This window comes from Cetorhinus maximus, chromosome 12 (assembly GCF_964194155.1).
Source record: "Cetorhinus maximus chromosome 12, sCetMax3.hap1.1, whole genome shotgun sequence".
Lineage (NCBI taxonomy): Eukaryota > Metazoa > Chordata > Chondrichthyes > Lamniformes > Cetorhinidae > Cetorhinus > Cetorhinus maximus.
Genome location: NC_135890.1, coordinates 54,893,128 through 54,913,798, shown reverse-complemented (window position 1 = coordinate 54,913,798; position 20,671 = coordinate 54,893,128). Strand labels below are relative to the sequence as shown.

The 20,671-nt window shown below is 42.9% G+C and overlaps 1 protein-coding gene across 11 annotated transcripts in view; it reads left to right on the top strand.

Annotated features, from left to right (window-relative positions):
- The window catches only part of sox5 (SRY-box transcription factor 5), a 322,851-nt gene that overhangs the window by 191,258 nt on the left and 110,922 nt on the right, over positions 1–20,671 (top strand). The window lies entirely within an intron of this gene.

Sequence of the window (20,671 nt, the reverse complement as noted above, 5' to 3'; positions counted from 1 at the left end):
TTCAGAATAGAGCTCTAGGAGTTTCCTGTAACTATTGCCAGTCAGGATTTTGCTCCATTTATCACCTTGTGTTGTCAATTGCCAAATCAGCTTTCAATGCAATTAACTAATTTTCCATTAATTCCATGAGCATTAAACTCCATAAACCTCGTATGTGGACCTTTACCAAATGCATTCTGAAAATTCAAGCAGATTAGATATCCATTGGATTAACCTTGTCTGTTACCTCCTCTAAGAATCCTGCTGGATTTGAGAGGTGCAGCCTGTTGTTTCTGAATCTATGCTGACTACACGTTATCACTTCACCTGACAGTAATCTGTCAGTGATCTTTCCCTCACAATGAATCTTAAGCTAACGGGTCAAATGTCCCCATCTCACAACACTGTCTTCTTTTATTCTGATTATTGGGATAACTGTTGCTCCTACATTTATGAGATTCCTAAAATAAGTAATTAAGGCCTTTTGCCTTAACCACATCCAGCTTTCTCTCAATTAGCACTCCTAACGTGTTCCTAATAACATGCCATGCTAAACAAAAACGTGCTAAATAAAAAGCAATTTCTCATAAGGAAACTTACAATGAGGATGGGTTACTTTGCTGACCTCTAATTTAAAAACCTAGTGGATGCCATGAATATACCTAGCCCAAAAATCCTCTTACTAACTCTTATTAATTTACTTAATAACTTACAGCACTAACACTTTCCTCCAGCTCTTGCTGCCTCTCATGACTCTCCATCTCTGCTGCTCGCTGCTTCCCTCCTGGATCCTCTCCCATTCACTGTCTCTCCCGCTTGCCACTTCCCTCCTGCTCACTGTCTCTCCCGCTTGCCAACGCTCCCACTTGCCACTTACCTCCTGCTTGCTGCCTCCCCTGCCTGCTGACTCTCCTGCTCGCCCAATTCCTCTGCTGCTCCCTCTCGCTTGCCGCTTGCCACTCACCCTTTCTGTGATTGGGTGTTCAGGAAAAGGGCAGCGAGTGTTGGGGGGCGGGGGGGCGGGAGGCAAGCAAGGGAACGAGAGAATCTGGAAGTGGGAATGGGGGAAGTGTGCTCGGGTCAGTGAAGGAAGTGGCATGTGGGAGAGGTGTCGAGTGGGAGGGTTGGTGAGCAGGAGAGGTGGCGAGTGGGAGAGGCGGTGAGTGGAAGAGGCAGTGAGTGGGAGAGTTGGTGAGGGGGAGGTTTAGAGAATGGGAAAGGCGGTGAGTTGGAGGGTTGGGGGAGAGAGAGACGGAGGGTAGATGAGCAGGAAAGGCAGAGAGCTGGAGGGTCAGTAGCAGGAGGGTCAGGGAGGAAGGCAATGAGTGGGAGTGTCGGTGTGTGGGAGAGTCAGAGGAAGGCAGCTAGCGGGAGGGTCAGGGAAGGGAGGCGGCAAGTGTGAGGGTTGGGGGAGGGAGGCAGTGAGCATGAGGGTCAGGGAGGGAGGTGGCCAGCCGTGGGGTTGGTGGAGGAAAGCAGCAAGTGGGGGGGGCGTCAGCAAGCAGGAGTACTGGAGGAGGGATTCAGCAAGCAGCAGTTTTTTCAAAAAGACTGAGCATGCTCAATACTATGCTACAATGAAAATGGCTGCATAGTTATTGGGGAATGTCCATAATTTCCTAACTGCACTAAAACAAAAAGGCGCTATTGGAACAGGCTTTAAATAGGGAACACCTGTATTCAAACTGAACTTTAAGACCATTTGCAGAACCCACCGTCTTTCTAGGCTAGCGATTGCCAACCCTAGTTGAATATGCCCCATCACATGGCCTCCCATTTCAATCCTCCCTGCCTCCAGGTCCTCTCATCATGTCCACTCTCACAATGATGCAGTGCCTTCACACACCAGTTGGGAAGCAAAGAGACTCTTCATTGCCTGACTAGATGATCCTTGACTGCCCATCAGACAGAATTTAATCCAGTGTTTGGTATTGTTATAATTAATAGGCAAAAGAGTTCAAAGAAAATTTAAAAACTAATTTTGTTGAATGCCTCAATGATTTTTCTCCCTGGTTGCCAGGATCTTGAAGACTAATCTTCAATTTCTGGAAACTCTAGGTCAAACCTGGAGGGATGGCAGCTTTAGTCTAGGCTGCTAATAATTTCTGATAGACCACGAGGCATAATACAGGAGGAGAGTCAATCTTCAGGCCCCAAACAACCCCTCATTTCTGCCAACTTTGCCTTGAAAGCCTGGACGAGGCAATCCCTTTTGGTTTTAAGGCCTAGAAATTCTAACCGAGGTTGGGTGTAGAAATTGCTCAATCTGATTGGGAAAAGAGGGAACTGGGAAATTCTGCTGCTTCTGCCCAGTGTACGGCCAGTGTAAGGAATGCTTGCACTATGTCACGTGACTGACATTGAAAAGCAACAAATCCATGTAGGAGCACCTCAGGACTCCAACTGTTACATTGGGCACATTAGCTAGACCAATATTCCCCCCTCCCTTGATTGAGTGATCTGGTGCTGCTCCAAAATGTGAGACCACCTGTGCGAAGTAAACATCCAAGGTGTGTTGCAAATGTCACAGGTGCCCATCCCTAAGATATGGGACATGGTTATTGCTGGGGAAAGTCCCACTTCCAGTCATCCAGCTGCCCAACAGGTAAATGAGCACAGCAGTGATGAGCAAATGGAACTTAATGTGAGTCATGACACAGGCAGCAGTGTTTTGGGTGACCTCACGTTTACAACCGGGATTCCATTGGACTGGTCAAGTCTAGAGGTAAGCAAAAGTATGGATGAGGGCTTTTGTGGCAGATAAACTGAGGTGGGGGCTGAGTTGGGTGATGTTATGGAGGTGGAAATAGGTAGTCTTAGCGGTGGTATGGGTGTGTGATTGGAAGCTCATTTTGGGGTTAAATGTGGCATCAAGCTTGTGAGCAATCTGGTTCAGCCAGAGAGAGAAGTGGCTTGGGAACGGAATTTGTGACGGGGTCTGAGACAATGACTTTGGTTTTCCCAAGATTTACTTGGAGGAAATTTCTGCTCATCCAATACTGGATGTCAGTCAGACAAGCAGTTTGACAATTTAGAGACAGTGGAGGGGTTGAGTCAGGTGGTGGTGAAGTACATGTCAATATACATGTGGAAACCAACATAGTGCCTACCAGGATCGAATTAAGTGGTGGACCAAGCTGGCACGGCTGAGAAGCTTAGTCCTAGTCTTATGAATGAGTGCTGCCATAATGCTATCTTAGCACAGTCTTGGAACTCTTAATTATGTACAGGAGGAATTCTATAGAATTCTGTTTACTTTTACAGCACAGCAGAAGGTCATTCATCCCACTGTCCATGTATCAGATCTCAGGTCACCATCAGCTCAGAAAATGATTCTTCCTTCACCCTGCCTTCAGCTTGTCCCATCCTGTCTGCTAAGTGACAATGACCCTTTAATGTAGAGAAAATTGAGCTTCACAAGCTAGTTCCAGGAACTAATGACCTGTTTGGTGGAGATGCCACATCCTGGATTTCCCACATACTTTATGTGCAGGAGCTGCAACATCAGAGGGCTTGGACGGTGGAAGGTCCAAGGGTTAATCTACTGAAGCAGAAAGCATTCTTGACAGACTTTCTGTTCATTAAGTATCCTGACATTGTGCATGTGCTTGTGAATGTTAGCTGTGGCTAAGTTGGTGGCATTTCTGCCTCTTCCAGGTTCAAGTCCCACTCCAGGGCTTGAGCACAAAAATCAAGACTGACAGTCCTATGCTGTGCTGAGGCAGTGCTGACTTTTGGATGCCATGTTAAACCAAGGCCCCCTTCTGCCTGCTTGGTAGATGTTAATGATGCCATGGCCGCTTTTTCAAAGAAAAGTAGGGGAGCTATCCTCACTGGCCAATATTGAACTCTCAAACGACGTCACAAAAAGCCAATTATCTGATCATTGTCACACTGCTGTCTGTGGGAGTTTGCTGAGCACAATCAGCTGCCAGGATTCCTTCATTACAGCAGTGACTACACTTTAAGTACTTCATTGGCTGTAATGCGCTTTGAGATGTCCAGCAGTAGTGAAAAGTATTTTTTAAATGCTAGTGGTTTTTTTTATTGTATGTGTATATGCCTGTACATCTGCATTTCCAAACTCCATTTTTCAGTGCAATGTTAAATGGCAAAGAGATAAAAGACGGGGAGGCAATGGCATAGTTGTATTGTCACTGGACTACTAGTAATGACCCAGAGACCCAGCGTAATGCTCTGGGGACCTGGGTTCGAATCCCACTGCGGCAGATAGTGGAATGTGAATTCAATAAAAATCTGGAATTAAATGTTGAATGATGACCATGAAACCATTGTTGTAAAAACCCACCTGGTTCACTAATGAACTAAGGAAATCTGGTCTGGCCTACATGTGCCTCCAGACCGACAGCAGTGTGGTTGACTCTTAAATGCCCTCTGAACAAGGGATGGGCAATAAATGTTGGCCTAGCCAGCAACACCCATATTTCATGAATTAATAAAAAAACTAGATCCAGGGCAGTAGGATGAGTGTTTGCTGAGTCACTGCCTGTGAATCGAAAATAACCTTTGAGGCGTAAAGTAGTCAGAGAACCAGCAAGATCTGAAAGAGGGTGAAGGCAGACCATCAAGGGCTGCAATGTGTCACTTTCCTTTCTTCAGTTTTTCCCCAGATGCGAGGGGGGAGGGGTGGAATACCCGAGGTGATGCTGGGTTTGTGTATTTCATTTTTCTTTCTCTCGCAATATCAAGTTTATTTAATTTGGGTTCTGCCTGAGCCGTGCTAAATGTGAGCAGGATACACAGCTACACGAGAGCCCATGCGGTTCCAGCTGCTAATGCATTGACTTTCCCCAAATACGCGAGGAACCTGCCTAGGGCGAGCTAAAGCCTGGTTACATAACCCACAAAACACTTAACAACATACAGAAGCAGTGGCTCAGGAACAACTCATGCTTCCCCTTTATTTCGGCAGCTATTTCAAGAAATTCACACTCCGACATATGGCCACAAAGATATGCCCACCCACAGGTAGTCTTGACGTAAAGGCTGATCCACCGCTTCATAGACTGCTAATAAAATAAGATGCAGCCTGTTACCACCTTTCTAGAATAGCTGTTAATGAAATACAGACAAAGGCACTTTTGTGCTGTCAAATGCCTTACGTGAGAAAGAGCATTATTGTCCTTGGGTTTTCCCATTCCTTATTGAACGAGAAATTCAGGGGAATTATCCACGCTGGTTTCGAATGGAGTAACTGCTGAAACCAGACACTCGGAAGTTATTGAGAAGGTCCAGGTTTAATGGCAGCGATGTCATCAGAGGGGGTTTACAGCTTTCAAACTCCAAATCTCTCTTTGTTAGAACAAATTGTGTGCAGCATGAGGTCAGTGCTGAGAGAGAAGCCGGTTTTAATACTGTAATCTCAGTGACAGCACATCAGGCCTGTTTATTGTAGGCATTGCTATTTTGACAGCTTGAAAAAGTGAGCTGATGGTGCAAAGCCATTTATTTTTCACTCCCGATATTCTTGCATTTGAAAATCGTGCCAAACTCAATTAGTCCAAACACATCTTTTCTTCGCCGATGCTTTGTTATTTTTCACCACTCCACAACCCTTTTCTGTATCGTTGCTGTCCTTGGCTCAGGGGAGTGAACACCCATTAATTATTTGACTGGGGTGAAGGTGCAATGATAAGGGCTGAGAGGTCAGCACTCCTTTGCCACGTCACTCTTTTCCTCCAAATATTTATCCCTCAGTCGGCATCACTGAAATAGATTATCTGCTTATTATAACATTGCTGTTTGTGGGAGCTTGCTGTGTACAAATTCAATGTCGCTTTTCCCTACACTACAACAGTGACTACAATTGAAAAGTATTACACTGGGTGAAACGCGCTTCGGGACGTCCTGAGGTGGTGGTCAAGTTCTATAAATACACGTTCTTTCTTTTCCTAAACCTTTTCTGAGCAAGACTGTACGGTGAATGAAAGTTAGCACCTCTGGATCAGACTTATCTGAAATGACCTCTCCAATGGAAAGCCTGCAGTACTGTGTTCACTCATCAAAGGCTCCAGTAATGATTTTGCATTGCAGAAGTCTGTTAATAAGGAAACTGCAGTGACACATACAATGACACAAAGACTGATTCTGTTGAGCAAAGTGCAATAGAATGCATGTGGAATGAACTGCTCCGTGAGCAAATTTCTTTAAATTGGATGATGTCTCCTTGTGTCTTTTTTATAATGAATATATGATTAGATATTTTAAAAATAAATTGCTAACATATATTTTGGTCAGGCTGTTTAGATTAAACTGTTGTGCTTTAGATTCGGAATCTTCAAGGACAGAAAAAAAAGGCTTGCATTTATATAGTGCCTTCCTCATCCTCAGGCCCCCCCCCCCCCCCCCCCCCTCCCCAGAGCGCTTTACAATCAGTCAGGTGCCTTTGAAGTGTAGTCACTGGTGTAATGTTGGAAATGCAGACAATTTGCACATAGCAAGGTTCCACAAAGAGCAAAGCGATACTGACCAGATAATCCATTTTTTCTGATGTCTTCTGTCCCTATTACAAAACTTCATTCCCTCATCACTGACTCTGGCCAGTGTCATTTTTGACTCTACGTTGAACTTTCAACCATATATCTGTGTCATCACGAAGACCGCCTATTTCCAACTCCATAGCATCACTTGGCTCTGCCCATACCTCAGCGATTCTGCTGCTGAAACCCTCATCCATGCCTTGATTACCTCCACACTTAACCACTCTAATGCCCCCCTGGCTGGCCTCCCACATTCTACTCTCCGTAAACTCAAGGCCATCCAAAACTCTGATTGCCTGTGATCTCTCAACAAATGCTGTTCACCTATCACCCCCACCCCTGTGGTTGCTCAACTCCACTGGCTCCCAGTTAATCAATGCCTCATCTTAAAAATTCTCACCCTTGTTTTTAAATCTCTCCAAAACCTGGCCCCTCTCACCCCCACCCACCCAACTTGCTCTGTAACCTCTGCCAGCCCTACAACCCTCTGAGATATCTGCACTCCTCCACTTCTGGCCTCTTGAGCATTCTGAATTTTAACCACTCCACCATTGATGGCCATGCCTTCAGCTGCCTAGGCCCTAAACCCTAGAATCCACTCCCCAAAGCTCTCTCTCTCTCTTCCTCCATTCCTTAAAATCTACCTCTTTGACCAAGATTTTGGTCATCTGCCCTGACATCATTTTATGTGACTTGGTGTCATATTTTGTTTTATAATGCCTCTGCGAAAGATCTTGGGGGTGTTTTCTTACATCAAAGGTGCTATATAAATACAAGTTGTTGTTGTTTTAGTGATGTTCATTAAGGGATAAGTATTGATCAGGACACTGGGAGAACTCGCCTACTTTTCTTCAAATGACAGAATGGGATTTTTCATGTCGAACTGCATGACCTTTGTTTAACCTCATGTCTGAAAGATGGCACCTCAGACACTGCAGCATTCCTTCGGGACTACGCTGGAGTGTCAGCCTAGATTATGCGCTCAAGTCTTTGGAACTTGAATCCTAACCTTCTGATTTAAGTCTTCCCAACTCAGATTGTCATCCTCCTCTGTCAGATTGCCGGAAGTATTTTTTTTCTTTATGTTCTTGGGATGTAATGAGCCCGGCAAAGCCACGTTTATTCCCCATTGTTGGTTGGCTTGATGTTGCAGTGGGGGGCCTTCCCCTTGCGCTTGCTGCAGTCCTTTGTGGTAATGGTTTTTCTATGATGTGGTTAGGCAACAAATTTCAGGATTTCAACCCATTGTCAATAAAGGAAGAGGGATATAGGTCCAAAATCAGGATCTTGTGTGACTTGAAGGTGATGGTATTCCCATGATATTCCAGCTTTTCCCCTTCACAAGGGGTTACATAGAATTACACACTGTTTTACAGCACAGAAACAGGCCATTTGGCCCAAGTGGTCCGTGCTAGTATTTATACACCAAACAAGCCTCCTTCCACCTCCTGAAGAAGAGTCATACGGACTTGAAACGTTAACTGTGTTCCTCTCCACAGATGCTGTCAGACCTGCTGAGTCTTTCCAGCTATTTTTATTTTTGTTTCTCCTTCCACCTTATCTCATCCCACCCTACCACATATCTTTCTATTCCCTTCTCTCTCTTTTACACATCTAACTCCCACTTAAATGCAAGTCTCACATTCTAACCTCACTCTGGGTAAAGAAGTTGGGAGGTGCTGTTATGTTGTGGTGACTCTACCTCACCCAGCTTGAGGTGGGCATCACTGACCCAAGCATGGAGCATTATCAAAGGTGATCATTGAAATTGCCACAGTCTGGCTTTCCAAAAGAAGACAGAAGGTGATTGGTAATATCTGTCAGAAGGCAGAGAGAAGTACATAATCAGAAAAACAGAACCCTTTATGAAAGCTGCACTATAAATGGTCTTCACGTGAGAGAAACGTGCATTTTTCAATATACTTTGATTATTGTTGAAAAAAGAGATAAGCTGTCAAAGCCTTTCATCTTGCATTTATCAGGACAGATGCAAGAATGCCAAATTTCAAAGGGAACAACAATTTATTCTTCATGAGAGAAGGGGCGCTGATTGGTTGGCATCCTTTTTCTCATGCAATATAAATTGTTCCCTTTGAAATTTGGCATTCTTGCATCTGTCCTGATGAGTTCAAGATGAAAAGCTTCGACAGCATGTCTCTTTCTTTCAGCAACACTGAAGTTCTGCACTACTAAGCTACTATGCTTTGATGTTTCTTCCCATTCTGATGGGCTTCAGGCCGTAAAACAGGCCCAGGCCAAAATCATCCCCACTGCAGCTGAACTTTTTAAAAATAAATGTTCAGGATGTGGGTAATGTTGACAAGGCTGACATTTATTGTGCATCCCCTAGTTGCTCTGAGATGGCAGTGGTGGGCTGCCTCCTTGAACTGCTACTGGCAGTTTTGATACAACTGACTGACTTCCCACCTCCTTCAGAGGACAGTTAAGAGTCAGCCCTGTTAATGTGGGACTGAAGTCACACGTAGGCCGGACCAGGTAGGGGAGGCAGATTTCCTGCTCTAAAGGACATCAGTGAATCAATTGGATTTTACAAATCCCACAGCTTCATAGTCACCTTTTAACTGAATGAACATCTGAATGAATGATTGGAAATCAGGTGTTCCTAAATAATGTTTTGTCTGAGGTAATGGAAGTTAACTTGTTATCATTAAGCTTGGGACTGTATTCTGAAGTTGCTGTCAAGAAGCCTGCTGAAAATCCCTTGACACCTATTTGAAACCCAACGAAGGAATCTTTTCAGGTTGGCTCCTTTGAAGGTGTGCGCTACAGACTGCTATGTGTTCTGCGCAGTTGTTTTTTTTTTGGTGTGTGTGTGTCTCTGGGAAGATTAATTACTATCAGGTCGGGAGGTTGTCAGCGCTGTGTTTTTTTGAAGTTGTAATAATGAAGAGCTTTTAACGTGCAGAAGGCTCCAATGATCACATCAGACAGTGTGCTGTTCTGCCGCGTTGATAAATAGGGAGCAAGTGATCAGAGATAACAGCTGAGAGAGTGGAGGGACTCCGGAAGCAGTAACACAAAGCTCATTCTCAGTCAGAATTAACGGCCAGAACATGTTCGGCTAACAAGAGATTAGCGTTGTGCATTCGAGAGACAGTGTATCCGAAAAAAAAAACAAAGCCGAATTTTTGAAAGGGGAAAAAACTTTTTTTTCCCCCCGACATTGAGCTTTTAAAAAAAGTTATTTGAAGTCTCTTTTTGCTAAAAAGACTCGATGCTTTACCTGACTGAAGGACTGGGGACGAACAGATGTGTTCACATTATATGTTAATTACTGGCAGTTGTGTGCTATTCACAGAACCAGCTCTCAAAAAGTGTGCAACTTGGTCTTTTTAATGAAACATACCTGTAATTGGCGTAATTACACCAATAGATGATTTGTTCTCACAACTATTTAACTGCTAAACGTATACACCAGACTGCCAAATTACAACCTATTTTTTTTTAAATCCGTAGTTCAGCTTTACAAAGAAATTTCGCTTTCTTTCCTTTTGGGGGTTGTTCTGATATTAGGCAGATGTGTAAGCGTGACCGCCAGACTTGTTAAGTTATCCGAATTTTGGAAAAACATGTTGCCTGGACTATGACTGGACACCGCGCAGCGCCTGATAACGACATCACTTGTAATTTAACCAACTCTCACAGGGTTTTGTTGTGTGCGCGCCGAGCTGGAACATACAGCTGTTGTTTCCGGGATTAGAAAGGTTTAATGTGGAGCACAGATGGATCCAGCACTATTGTCCAGAGCATTTCAAGGCAGAGGCTAAATCTGAAGGATGAACAGCGAGAGCTGATTGAAAAATCCCCTTGTTTAGTAAACTCTGCGGATTGACATTGTCCAATGTTGGATGAGTGAAAATGGGGCTGTAGCATTACTTGACATGTCATAGTTATTGTGGGAACACGACAGGCTGGGACAAGGCTTGCAGCTGTTCCAGTGTTTTCAACCAAACCATTAAAGGCTTAAACAAACCCATTATTATGATTTCCTCTGCTCCTACAACTGTTTTTGTGATAAGATGCAACAAGCCTACAGCAGCCCCAGACCATCTCTAAGGTGTAGGTGGAAACTAAACTGGCTGGACAAGCTGTTCCACAGAATACTTCACTCCGGTAACATAGTAAAGCAGAAAACACAGCTAATTGTCTGTTCCAGTGAGCCAGGAATGACATCTTCCCCCACTGCAGACCGTGCATTCCTGCATTGCACCATTTAACGTGACGTAACTCCTCTGGATGGAGTTATTATCTAACTGTAATTGTTTTTAAAAAAACTGCAAGGGGAAGTGGCTAATTACTTAATTATAAATTACATATTGAAATTGATATGCACTCAGGTACTACAGAATTAGCAGAGTACACTGACAACAATGATGATGGAAGGTTGCAGCTTCTACTACAGGACACGGTGTTAACCCTTAGGCACCTACACACAAGATTGTCAAGTGGACTTTCAGATTTCCACTGGGCTAAAGGTTAAAGCTATCATTTTTCTCAGATGTAGACGAGGTGTGACATGTTTACTCAATAAATGTTCTCAAATATTTCCAGCGCGTTTTATTAACATGTACCTCAGGTACTGATCTATAGGCTGGTCATGTGCAGGCCAGTCAGATATGGCAAATGTCAGATCTTTTCCTGTTTTTGTCTCGAAGCCTATAGTGTGCTTGTCTTTTAATGCTAGCATTACAATCTTAGCAAAAAAAAATTTAATATTATATTCGCCACATCCGCATCCTTCAGCTTTCACCTCATAATCTCCTATAGTTAATAGATGGAGAACTTTGCAGATGGATTTACCTTCCAACCAACATCCATATCAATTCATGACTCCACACCAAGATAGAATGTCCTGTTGAGCATTTTGTGCATGGAAGGATTTTTTAAAAAACCAAAATGGAATAACCTTACATTTTATAACTGTACCTCTCTTACCTCCAAACTCAACTGTGCTGTCCTGATCGGCCACCCATCTTCCATAAACTTAAGCTCATCCAAAACTCTGCCATCTATATCCTAGCCCACTCCAAGTTCTGCTCAATCCATCACCCCTATGCTTGCCAATCAATTTTTCATTCTTTCATGGGATGGGAGCATCACTGGCTAGGCCAGCATTTGTGGCCCATCCCTAATTGCCTTTGAGAAGGTGGTAGTGAGCTGCCTTCTTGAACCACTGCAGTCCATGTGGTGTAGGTATATCCACAGTGCTGTTAGGGAGGGAGTTCCACAATTTTGTCCCAGCAACAGTGAAGGAACAGCGATATATTTTCAAGTCAGGATGGTGTGTGGCTTGGAGGGGAATTTGCAGATGGTGGTGTTGCCATGCATCTACTGCCCTTGTCCTTCCAGGTGGTAGAATTTGAGGGTTTGAAAGGTACAGCTGAAGGAGGTTTGTTGAGTTGCTGTATTGCAACTTATAGATGGTGCACACAGCTGCCACTGTGTGCCGGTATAGGAGCAAGTGAATGTTTAAGGCAGTGGGTGGGGTGCCAGCCAAGCGGGCTGCATTTTCCTGGATGGTGTCAAATTTCTTGAGTGTTGTGGGAGCTGCATTCATCCAGGCAAGTGGAGAGTATTCCATCACACTCCTGACTTGTACCTTGTGGATGGTGGACAGGAGTCACATTAGCTCTAAGTTAAACAATGCTTCAATTTTAAAATTCTCATCTTTATGTTCAAATCCCTCCATGACCTTGCCCCTCCCTAATTTTGTAACCTCCTACAGCTCACAAACCTCTGAGGTATTTGCATTCCTCCAATTCTGGCCTCTTGTGCATCCTCAATTTTAATCATTCCTCCATTGGTGGCTGTGAATCCAGCTGCCTTGGCCCTAAGCTCTGGAAATTCCTCCCTAAACGTCTCCACCTCTCAACTTCTTTCCCCTTTAAGTCAGTTTTTAAAACCTACCTCTTTGACCAAGCTTTTGGTCACCTGTGCTCATCTTTAAATGTGACTTGGTGTCAATTCTTGTATCATGATGCTCCTATGAGGCACTTTGGAGAAATTTTAGTGCATTAATGGTGATATATGAATGCATGTTATTATGTTTTATAAGCTTGGTGTAATATTGCAAGAAAAACTAGGTAGCCAAGTTGATAATGAGTTTGTCTTACTGCTGTTTCCTCAAAGATTTGAAATAAGCAATTCAATGGTTATCGGCACATTAGTCAAACACCTCGCATTCAGTGTGTTTTGAGGTCTTTTCCTGACTATGATCAGTCAAGAAATAAAGCAGAATGTCGGATGCCTAAAAAGCAGTCAAGTTTTTTCAGTAAAAGTAGCACAAGGCAAAAATGCCCCAGAAAAGGCAAACTTAAAAGAAAAGGCAGAATGCATATGAATTAAAGAATGATTGCATTTATATAAGGCTTTTCATGATAAGGACATTCCAAAGCATTTTATAGCCAGTGAAGTACTTTTAAAATGTGGTTACTGTTGTAGGAAATGTGGCAGCCAATTTGCACACAGCAACTCTCTCAAACAGCAATGTGATAATGACCAGATAATTTGTTTTAGTGATGCTGATTGAGGGATAGATACTGGCCAGGACACCATGGATAATTCCTCTTCTCTTCAAAATGGTGCCATTGGATCTTCTGTATCCACTGGAGAGGGCAAATGTGTGCTCATTTTAACATCTCATCAGAAGGACAGTGCCTCCAACAATGCAGCACGCCCTCAGTACTGGCACTGGAGTGACAGTCTTGGTTTTTGTAATCAGGTCCTGGGAAGTAACTTGAACCCACAACTTTGTGACTCAGAGGTGAGAGTACAAACACTGAGCTACAGTTCTGTTTAAGTCAGGCAAGTTGCACAGAGTAATATGGGTGATATGGCATATTCAAAGTAAGGAGATGGCAGATGAATTGAACAGGTATTCTGCATCGATTTTCACTACAGAGGTATCGAGTAACATCCCAGAAATTCCAGTAAATCAGGAAATGGAAGGGAGGGAGGGACTCGGGAAAATTGCAATCACCAGAGTGGTATTGAATAAATTGTTGGAGCTGCGGGCTGACAAATCCTCAGGTCCTGATGGACTTCATCCTAGGGTCTTGAAAGAAGTGGCTAGTTAAATAGTTGATGCATTGGTTTTAATTTTCCAAACTTCCCTAGATTTGGGAAGGTTCAATTAAATTGGAAAATAGCAAATGTAACTCCTTTATTCAAAAAGGGAGGGAGGCAGAAAGCAGGAAACTACAGGCCAGTTAGCCTAACATCTGTCATAGGGAAAATGTTGGAAGCTTTTATTAAAGATGTTATGGCAGAGCACTTGGAAAAGTTTAAGGCAATCAGGCAGAATCAACATGGTTTTGTGAAAAGGAAATCATGTTTAACCAATTTATTGAGGTTCTTTGAAGGAGTCACGTGCTGTGGATAAAGGGGAAGCAGTGGATGTACTGTACTTAGATTTGCAGAAGGCATTTGATAAGGAGTCTCATCAAAGGTTATTGCAGAAAATAAAAGTTCATGGTGTAGGGGCTAATATATTGGCATGGATAGAAGATTGGCTAGCTAACAGGAAACAGACGTTGGCCATAAATGGGTCCTTTTTGGATTGCGGGATGTAACGAGTGGTGTACCACAGGGATCAGTGCTGGGGCCTCAACTTTTTTCAATTTGTATAAATGACTTACATGAAGGGACTGATGGTATGGTTGCTAAATTTGCTGACAACAAAACGATAGGCAGGAAAGTAAATTGTGAAGAGGACGTAAGGAGGCTACAAAGTGACATAGTTAAGTGAGTGGGCAAAGATCTGGCGTAGTATCTAAATGGTGAGAGATTGCAGAGCTCAGATTCAGAGGGATTTCGGTGTCCTAGTGCATGAATCACAAAAGGTTAGTATACAGGTACAACAAGTAATTAGGAAAGTTAATAGAATGCTATCGTTTATTGCGAGGTGAATTGAATACAAAAGTAGGGAGATTATGCTTCAGTTGTACAGGGCACTGGTGAGACCACATCTGGAGTGCTGTGTACAGTATTAGTCTCCTTATTTAAGGAAATATGTAAATGCGTTAGAAGCAGTTCGGAGAAGGTTTACTCAACTAATACAAGAAGTAGGTGAGTTGTCTTATGAGGAAAGGTTGGACAGGTTAGGCTTGTATCCACTGGAGTTTAGAAGAGTAAGAGGTGACTTGATCAAAACCTTTTAAGATCCTGAGGGGTCTTGACAGGGTCAATGTGGAAAGGATGTTTTCTCTTTTGTGAGAATCTAGAACCAGGGGTCACGGGTTAAAAATAAGGGGTCACTCATTTAAAGCAGAGATGAGGAGAGTTTTTTTCTCTCAGAGAGTCATGAGTCTTTAGAATTCTCTTCCTTAAAAGTCAGTGGATGCAGAGTCTTCAAATATTTTTAAGGCAAAGCTAGATAGATTCTTCATTAACAAGGGGGTGAAAGGTTATCAGGGATAGGTGGGAGGTTACAATCAGATCAGCCATGATCTAATTGAATGGCAGAGCAGGCTTGAGGGGCTGAGTGGCCTACTCCTGCTCCGAGCTCGTATGTTTGTATTATTTCTATTGTTGCATCCCTGCTAAGCGAAAACTAAAAAAAAAGAAAAGACTTGCATATATATAATATTTTTCCAACCACCAGACATCTCAAAGTGCTTTACAACCAATGAAGTACTTTTGAAGCCACTGTTGTAATGTAGGAATGCTATCAGGCAAGTAATACATAGGGATATAGAAACATAGGACTTAGGAGCAGCAGTAGGAGTAGGCCATTCGGCTCCTCAAGTCTGCTCCGCCATTCAATAAGATCATAGCTGATCTAGTTGTGGCCTTAACTCCACTTTCCTGTCCTACCCCATAACCCTTGATTCCCTCGACTATCAAAAATCTGTCCAACTCAGCCGTGAATAAATTCAATGACCCAACCTCCACTGCTTTCTGGGGATGAGAATTCCACATAGAAATGACCGTCTGAGGGAAAAACATTCTCCTCATCTACATCTTAAAAGGGAGACCTCTTATTTGTAAACTGTGTCCCCTAATTCTAGTCTCTCCCACAAGTGGAAACATCTTCCCAGTATCAAATCTATCAAGTCCCCTCAGGATCTTATATGTTTCAATCAGGTCACCTCCCATTCTTCTAAACTCCAATGGCTATAGGACCAAAATACAGGGCAGTGGGAGACAATTCCCTTAAAAGAAAGATGTTCAAAGACTTTACTGAAGTGCCCAGTACCAAGAAGGTATCCATATAAATCTGTAGCAATAATGCTCCATTGAGTAGCCCAGCTGAACACTGACCTGTACAAGCAAGTGGGCTACAATGGTTTATCAGAATATAAGCTCATCGCCTACTCATTGACACACAGGTACTCAGTTACTCAACAAAATAACAGGTGATTCAGTAATTAAATCTTGAGGGGACTTTTTTTCCATTTATCATTTTTCTTGATAAAAATTTGTTGACCTTATTCCATTATTTCATCCACTGTACCTTGCCCACCACCTCCCACCACCCCCCCCCCTCCGCCATTCCACAGGCCACACCCCAGCTAAACAATTAGTAATGAGGCCTTCGATAATCCCCTGTTAACTAACTGATTCCACAAAGGAACACGAAAGGATCTCATTCCCCATCATCTCACTGATACAGCATGTAGAAGTACTGCTTTTTATAGCGGAGATACGTTTTGATCAAGGGGTTTAGCCAGTGCTGCAACAAATCAAATCGAGATCCTGCCTGCTCTGAAGCCTCTTGTCCCAGATGCCAATGTTTTGAGCAAAGTTCAGCAGCAAACCCCATTCCTTAACTTACACATTTTATTCGCTAAAGTCAAATGACCTTGGGTGGTATAATCTGACAACTTGTCTAGTCGAAAAGAGAATTTTCCTGGTGGGTCTGTTAGCAAATGCTTCTCTGAGATGCTCTACTCCCTGTTGAGCATGTAGTCAGGTTCAAGTGCTGACTTGTGTTACATTGTAATCTCTGTATTGACAGGTTATGTTTTTTCTTTATTAGCCCTTAAGGCAGACTCGCACTTGCAAAGGGATGGGAATGTTGAATTCATCTGAGAACTTTCTAGTCATTTTCAATAACATCACTTTTTTTTCTGTAATTTTTTTTTCTTGGCAGCGCAGTCCCTGGTAGGAACCATCTGTCACTCTGTTTTCAATGCGTTGTTCTGAGTCTTCATGCTTGGCAAAGTCACTTTTATCTCCAGAACCTTTAGAAGTTCTGGGGCTTCCTGCCGATCCCGCCTGTGTAAAATATTCTGCACAGCTGTTTGTTTTATTTTATTTGAGATTATCCATAATCCAAATATAGTCAGTGCGCCTCTGCTTAAAAGACAACACAGTTGAGCTTTGTGAAGAGGTAATGGAGACTGAAGGGTAGAAAGAATAATTTTTCTTCACGAGGTCCAGCATCTGATTTTTATCTAATCTGTATTCAATAGAGCAATCTAACGTGACCCCCACTCATAACTGACAAAAAAAAGCCAAACATTCACAAACTGATTACATAGAATTTACAGCACAGAAACAGGCCATTCAGCCCAACTAGCTCATACGGATATTTATGCTCCAAACGAGCCTCATCTCACCTCACTTCACCTCATTGTATTAGCATATCCTTCTATTCCTTTCTCCCTCATGTGTTCATCTAACCTCCCCATGAATACATCTATGCTATTCACCTCAACTACTTCTTATGGTACTAAGTTCGACATTCTAACCATTCCCTGTGTAAAGAAGTTGCTTCGGAATTCTCTATTGAATTTATGAGTGGCTGTTTTATTTTTACAGCTCCTAGTTTTGGTTTCCTCTACAAATGGAAACAAAGTCTCAATTGAACCCTTTCATAATCTTAAAGACCTCTTTAAGATTCTGGTAAATAGAGACAGTGCCAGGAATGAGAAATTGTTCTGTTTGTTGCACTGAACGAGCATGCCTAGGTCAGATATCATTTAACAAGGCAAACATGGCTCCACCTACACGGGCTCAATAATAGAGCTTAACCCAACCTTCAGATAATTGCCTTCCACTCTCCCACACTAACGTGTCATTTACATTCTGAACATTCCCATCACTATAAATAATAATTTTTTCAGAAAGACTGAAGATAGGTGAGGACGCATTTATATAATAGGGATATTGTCTGTGGATGGGAGGCTTGATTTCATTGGTAGTACTGAAGGCATATTTTTGTGCATTCAAAATATGCATTTAACTACAATTTTATATTATTAGTGAGGAGTGGCAGTGAATGTAAAAAAAATACTGGTTTCAATCATGAAAAATCCAACATGAACAAACAATCTCTTGAATCATTGAGCTAAGATTTACTGACCAGGGTAAAGGAGACAGGAGATTTGAAGTCCTCCAGGATCCTTCCAGACCATAATCAAAGTCTTGGGGTTTTTTTTGCGGAGTTATGCAGAAGAACAGAAATAACTTTAGCAGACGATTTGTAGAAACTCTAGAAAAATTGATCAAATTCAACTCTGCTGGTCCTTTCTTCCAGGCAACAACTACCAGAAGAATGGAGGTCAAGTCACAACTTAAAGAAGCAGGCAATTAGCAGCACTTTAAGTTACAGGACAGAGCTTTCACCTCTGGACACTGGGTTCAAAACAGCTTATGTCTATGAGAGGAGTGTTTCCATTCTGTTTGCTTTAGCGATCTGATGTGAAATGAGTTTATACAGTCACGGTCCAATTCCTAATTGGTATGACCCCACAGCACACCATTTGTCACCAATTTGGCAGCATCACTGAAAAGCATTTTGAATTGCCAGTGTGTGAAGTGGTCATTTTTACACATGGTACAGCAGGGTTTAAGTATATTGCCAGGCTTGTTCAGAAGGAATAAAAGCAGAAGATGCTGGAAATATTCAGCAAGTCAGGTAGAACCTGTGGAGAGAGAAACAGAGTTAACATTTCAGGCCGATGACCTTTCTTCAGGACAGGAGCATTCTGATGAACGGCCATTGAAATGTTAACTCTGTTTCCCTCTCCACAGATGCTGTCTGAACTGCTGAGTACTTCCAGCATTTTCTGTTTTCATTTCAGATTTCCAACATCTGCAGCATTTTGCTTTAGTTTAGAAGGAACTTTGTTCTGCATGTAAGCGTGCTGTATCTAAACTTTTTGAACGTCATATTGGGTGCATAAAATGGAAAGTGCTCTATTTCTTACAAATAGGTTGCCGAAACTTGATGACAACAAAATTAGCTAAACCCTACTTGCTAAAAATAATGACTGTAATCGTTACCACACTGCCTTGAAAATATTACATTCAGGTGTCTGGGATTGAACTCAAGCTTCACCATTTTGTTTTTGACCTGTTTGGCTCTGAGTCTTACTGGATGCCATAATACTTTTCAATATCTTTCTGTGACAATTGAGCTCCAACAGACCACTTATGAAGTAACTTTGTATATCCTGTTAGCTGTGCACATCAATACCCATTTCCCCTTGACAGGTCTTCTGGAACTAGGGTGTTTTAGTTCCACAATCTGGAGTACCGTGTACATTATTGGTCTCCATATTTAGGGAAGGATGTAAATACGTTGCAAGCAGTTCAGAGAAGGTTTACCAGACTAATACCTGGAACAGGAATGTTGTCTTATGAGGAAAGGTTGGACAGACTAGGTTTGTATCCGCTGGAGTTTAGAAGAGTAAGAGGTGACTTGATTGACACATAAAGGATCCTGAGGGGTCTTGACAGGGTGGATGTGGAAAGGATGTTTCCTGTTGTGGGAGAATCTCGAGCTAGGCATCACTGTTTAAAAATAAGTGAACACGGAGAGTTGTGAGTCTTTGGAATTCTCTTCCTCAAAAGGCGGTGGAAGTGGAATCTTTGAATATTTTTAAGGCAGAGCTAGATAGATTCTTGATAAGCAAGGGGGCGAAAGGTTATCGGGGTTAAGTGAGAATGTGGAGTTGGGGTTACAGTCAGAACAGCCATGATCTTATGGAATGGTGGAGCAGACTGCAGCGGTTCAAGAAGGTGGCTCACCACCACCTTCTCAAGGGCAATTAGGGATGGGCAATAAATGCTGGCCTAGCCAGTGATGCCCACATCCCATGAATGAATAAAAAAAGTGGTAGGTGTTAATGAAAGCAAGGTAGAAAGGCTGTGAGGTTTAGGGAGGAAATTTCAGAACTTAGGGCATAAGTGGCTGAAGCTGCGTCCGCTAGTGTCACGCAAAGAGACTCAGATTACACAGCATTCTTTTGGATTTTATGTTTGTATGTACAATAACACTTGTCTCTGAGTCAGGACTTCATGGGCTCATGCCTCACTTGATAGACAGCACTCCAGCGCAGTACTGCAGGGGCACTGAACTGTCAAAGGTGCGATCTTTTAGACCCTCCCAGGTGGTTTTGAAGAAGAGCAAGGGAGTTCTCCCTGATGTTCTGGCCATCCAACATCAATAATACAAATTATTTGAATTATCTCATTGCTGTTTGTGGTAATTTGCTGTGTGCATTTTAAATTCCTGAGTTTCCCTACAATGACTACATTTCAAAAGCAGTTAATCGGCTATGAAGTGCATTTGATGAGCTGAAGTCATGAAAGGTGCTATCTAAATACAAGGTCTTTCAAAACCGTATTTATTTCCTTGTTGTCATATAACAATAAGAGTCAATGTCATAGCATGAGCTTGGAGTCACAGATAGACCAGGCCAGGTCAGGATGGCAGGTTTACACCCCTGGAGTCACAGATAGACCAGGCCAGGTCAGGATGGCAGGTTTACATCCCTGGAGTCACAGATAGACCAGGCCAGGTCAGGATGGCAGGTTTACATCCCTGGAGTCACAGATAGACCAGGCCAGGTCAGGATGGCAGGTTTACATCCCTAGAGTCACAGATAGATCAATCCAGGTCAGGATGGCAGGTTTACATCCCTGGAGTCACAGATAGACCAGGCCAGGTCAGGATGGCAGGTTTACATCCATGGAGTCACAGATAGACCAGGCCAGGTCAGGATGGCAGGTTTACATCCCTGGAGTCACAGATAGACCAGGCCAGGTCAGGATGGCAGGTTTACATCCATGGAGTCACAGATAGACCAGGCCAGGTCAGGATGGCAGGTTTACATCCCTGGAGTCACAGATAGATCAATCCAGGTCAGGATGGCAGGTTTACATCCCTGGAGTCACAGATAGATCAAGACAGGTCAGGATGGCTGGTTTACATCCCTGGA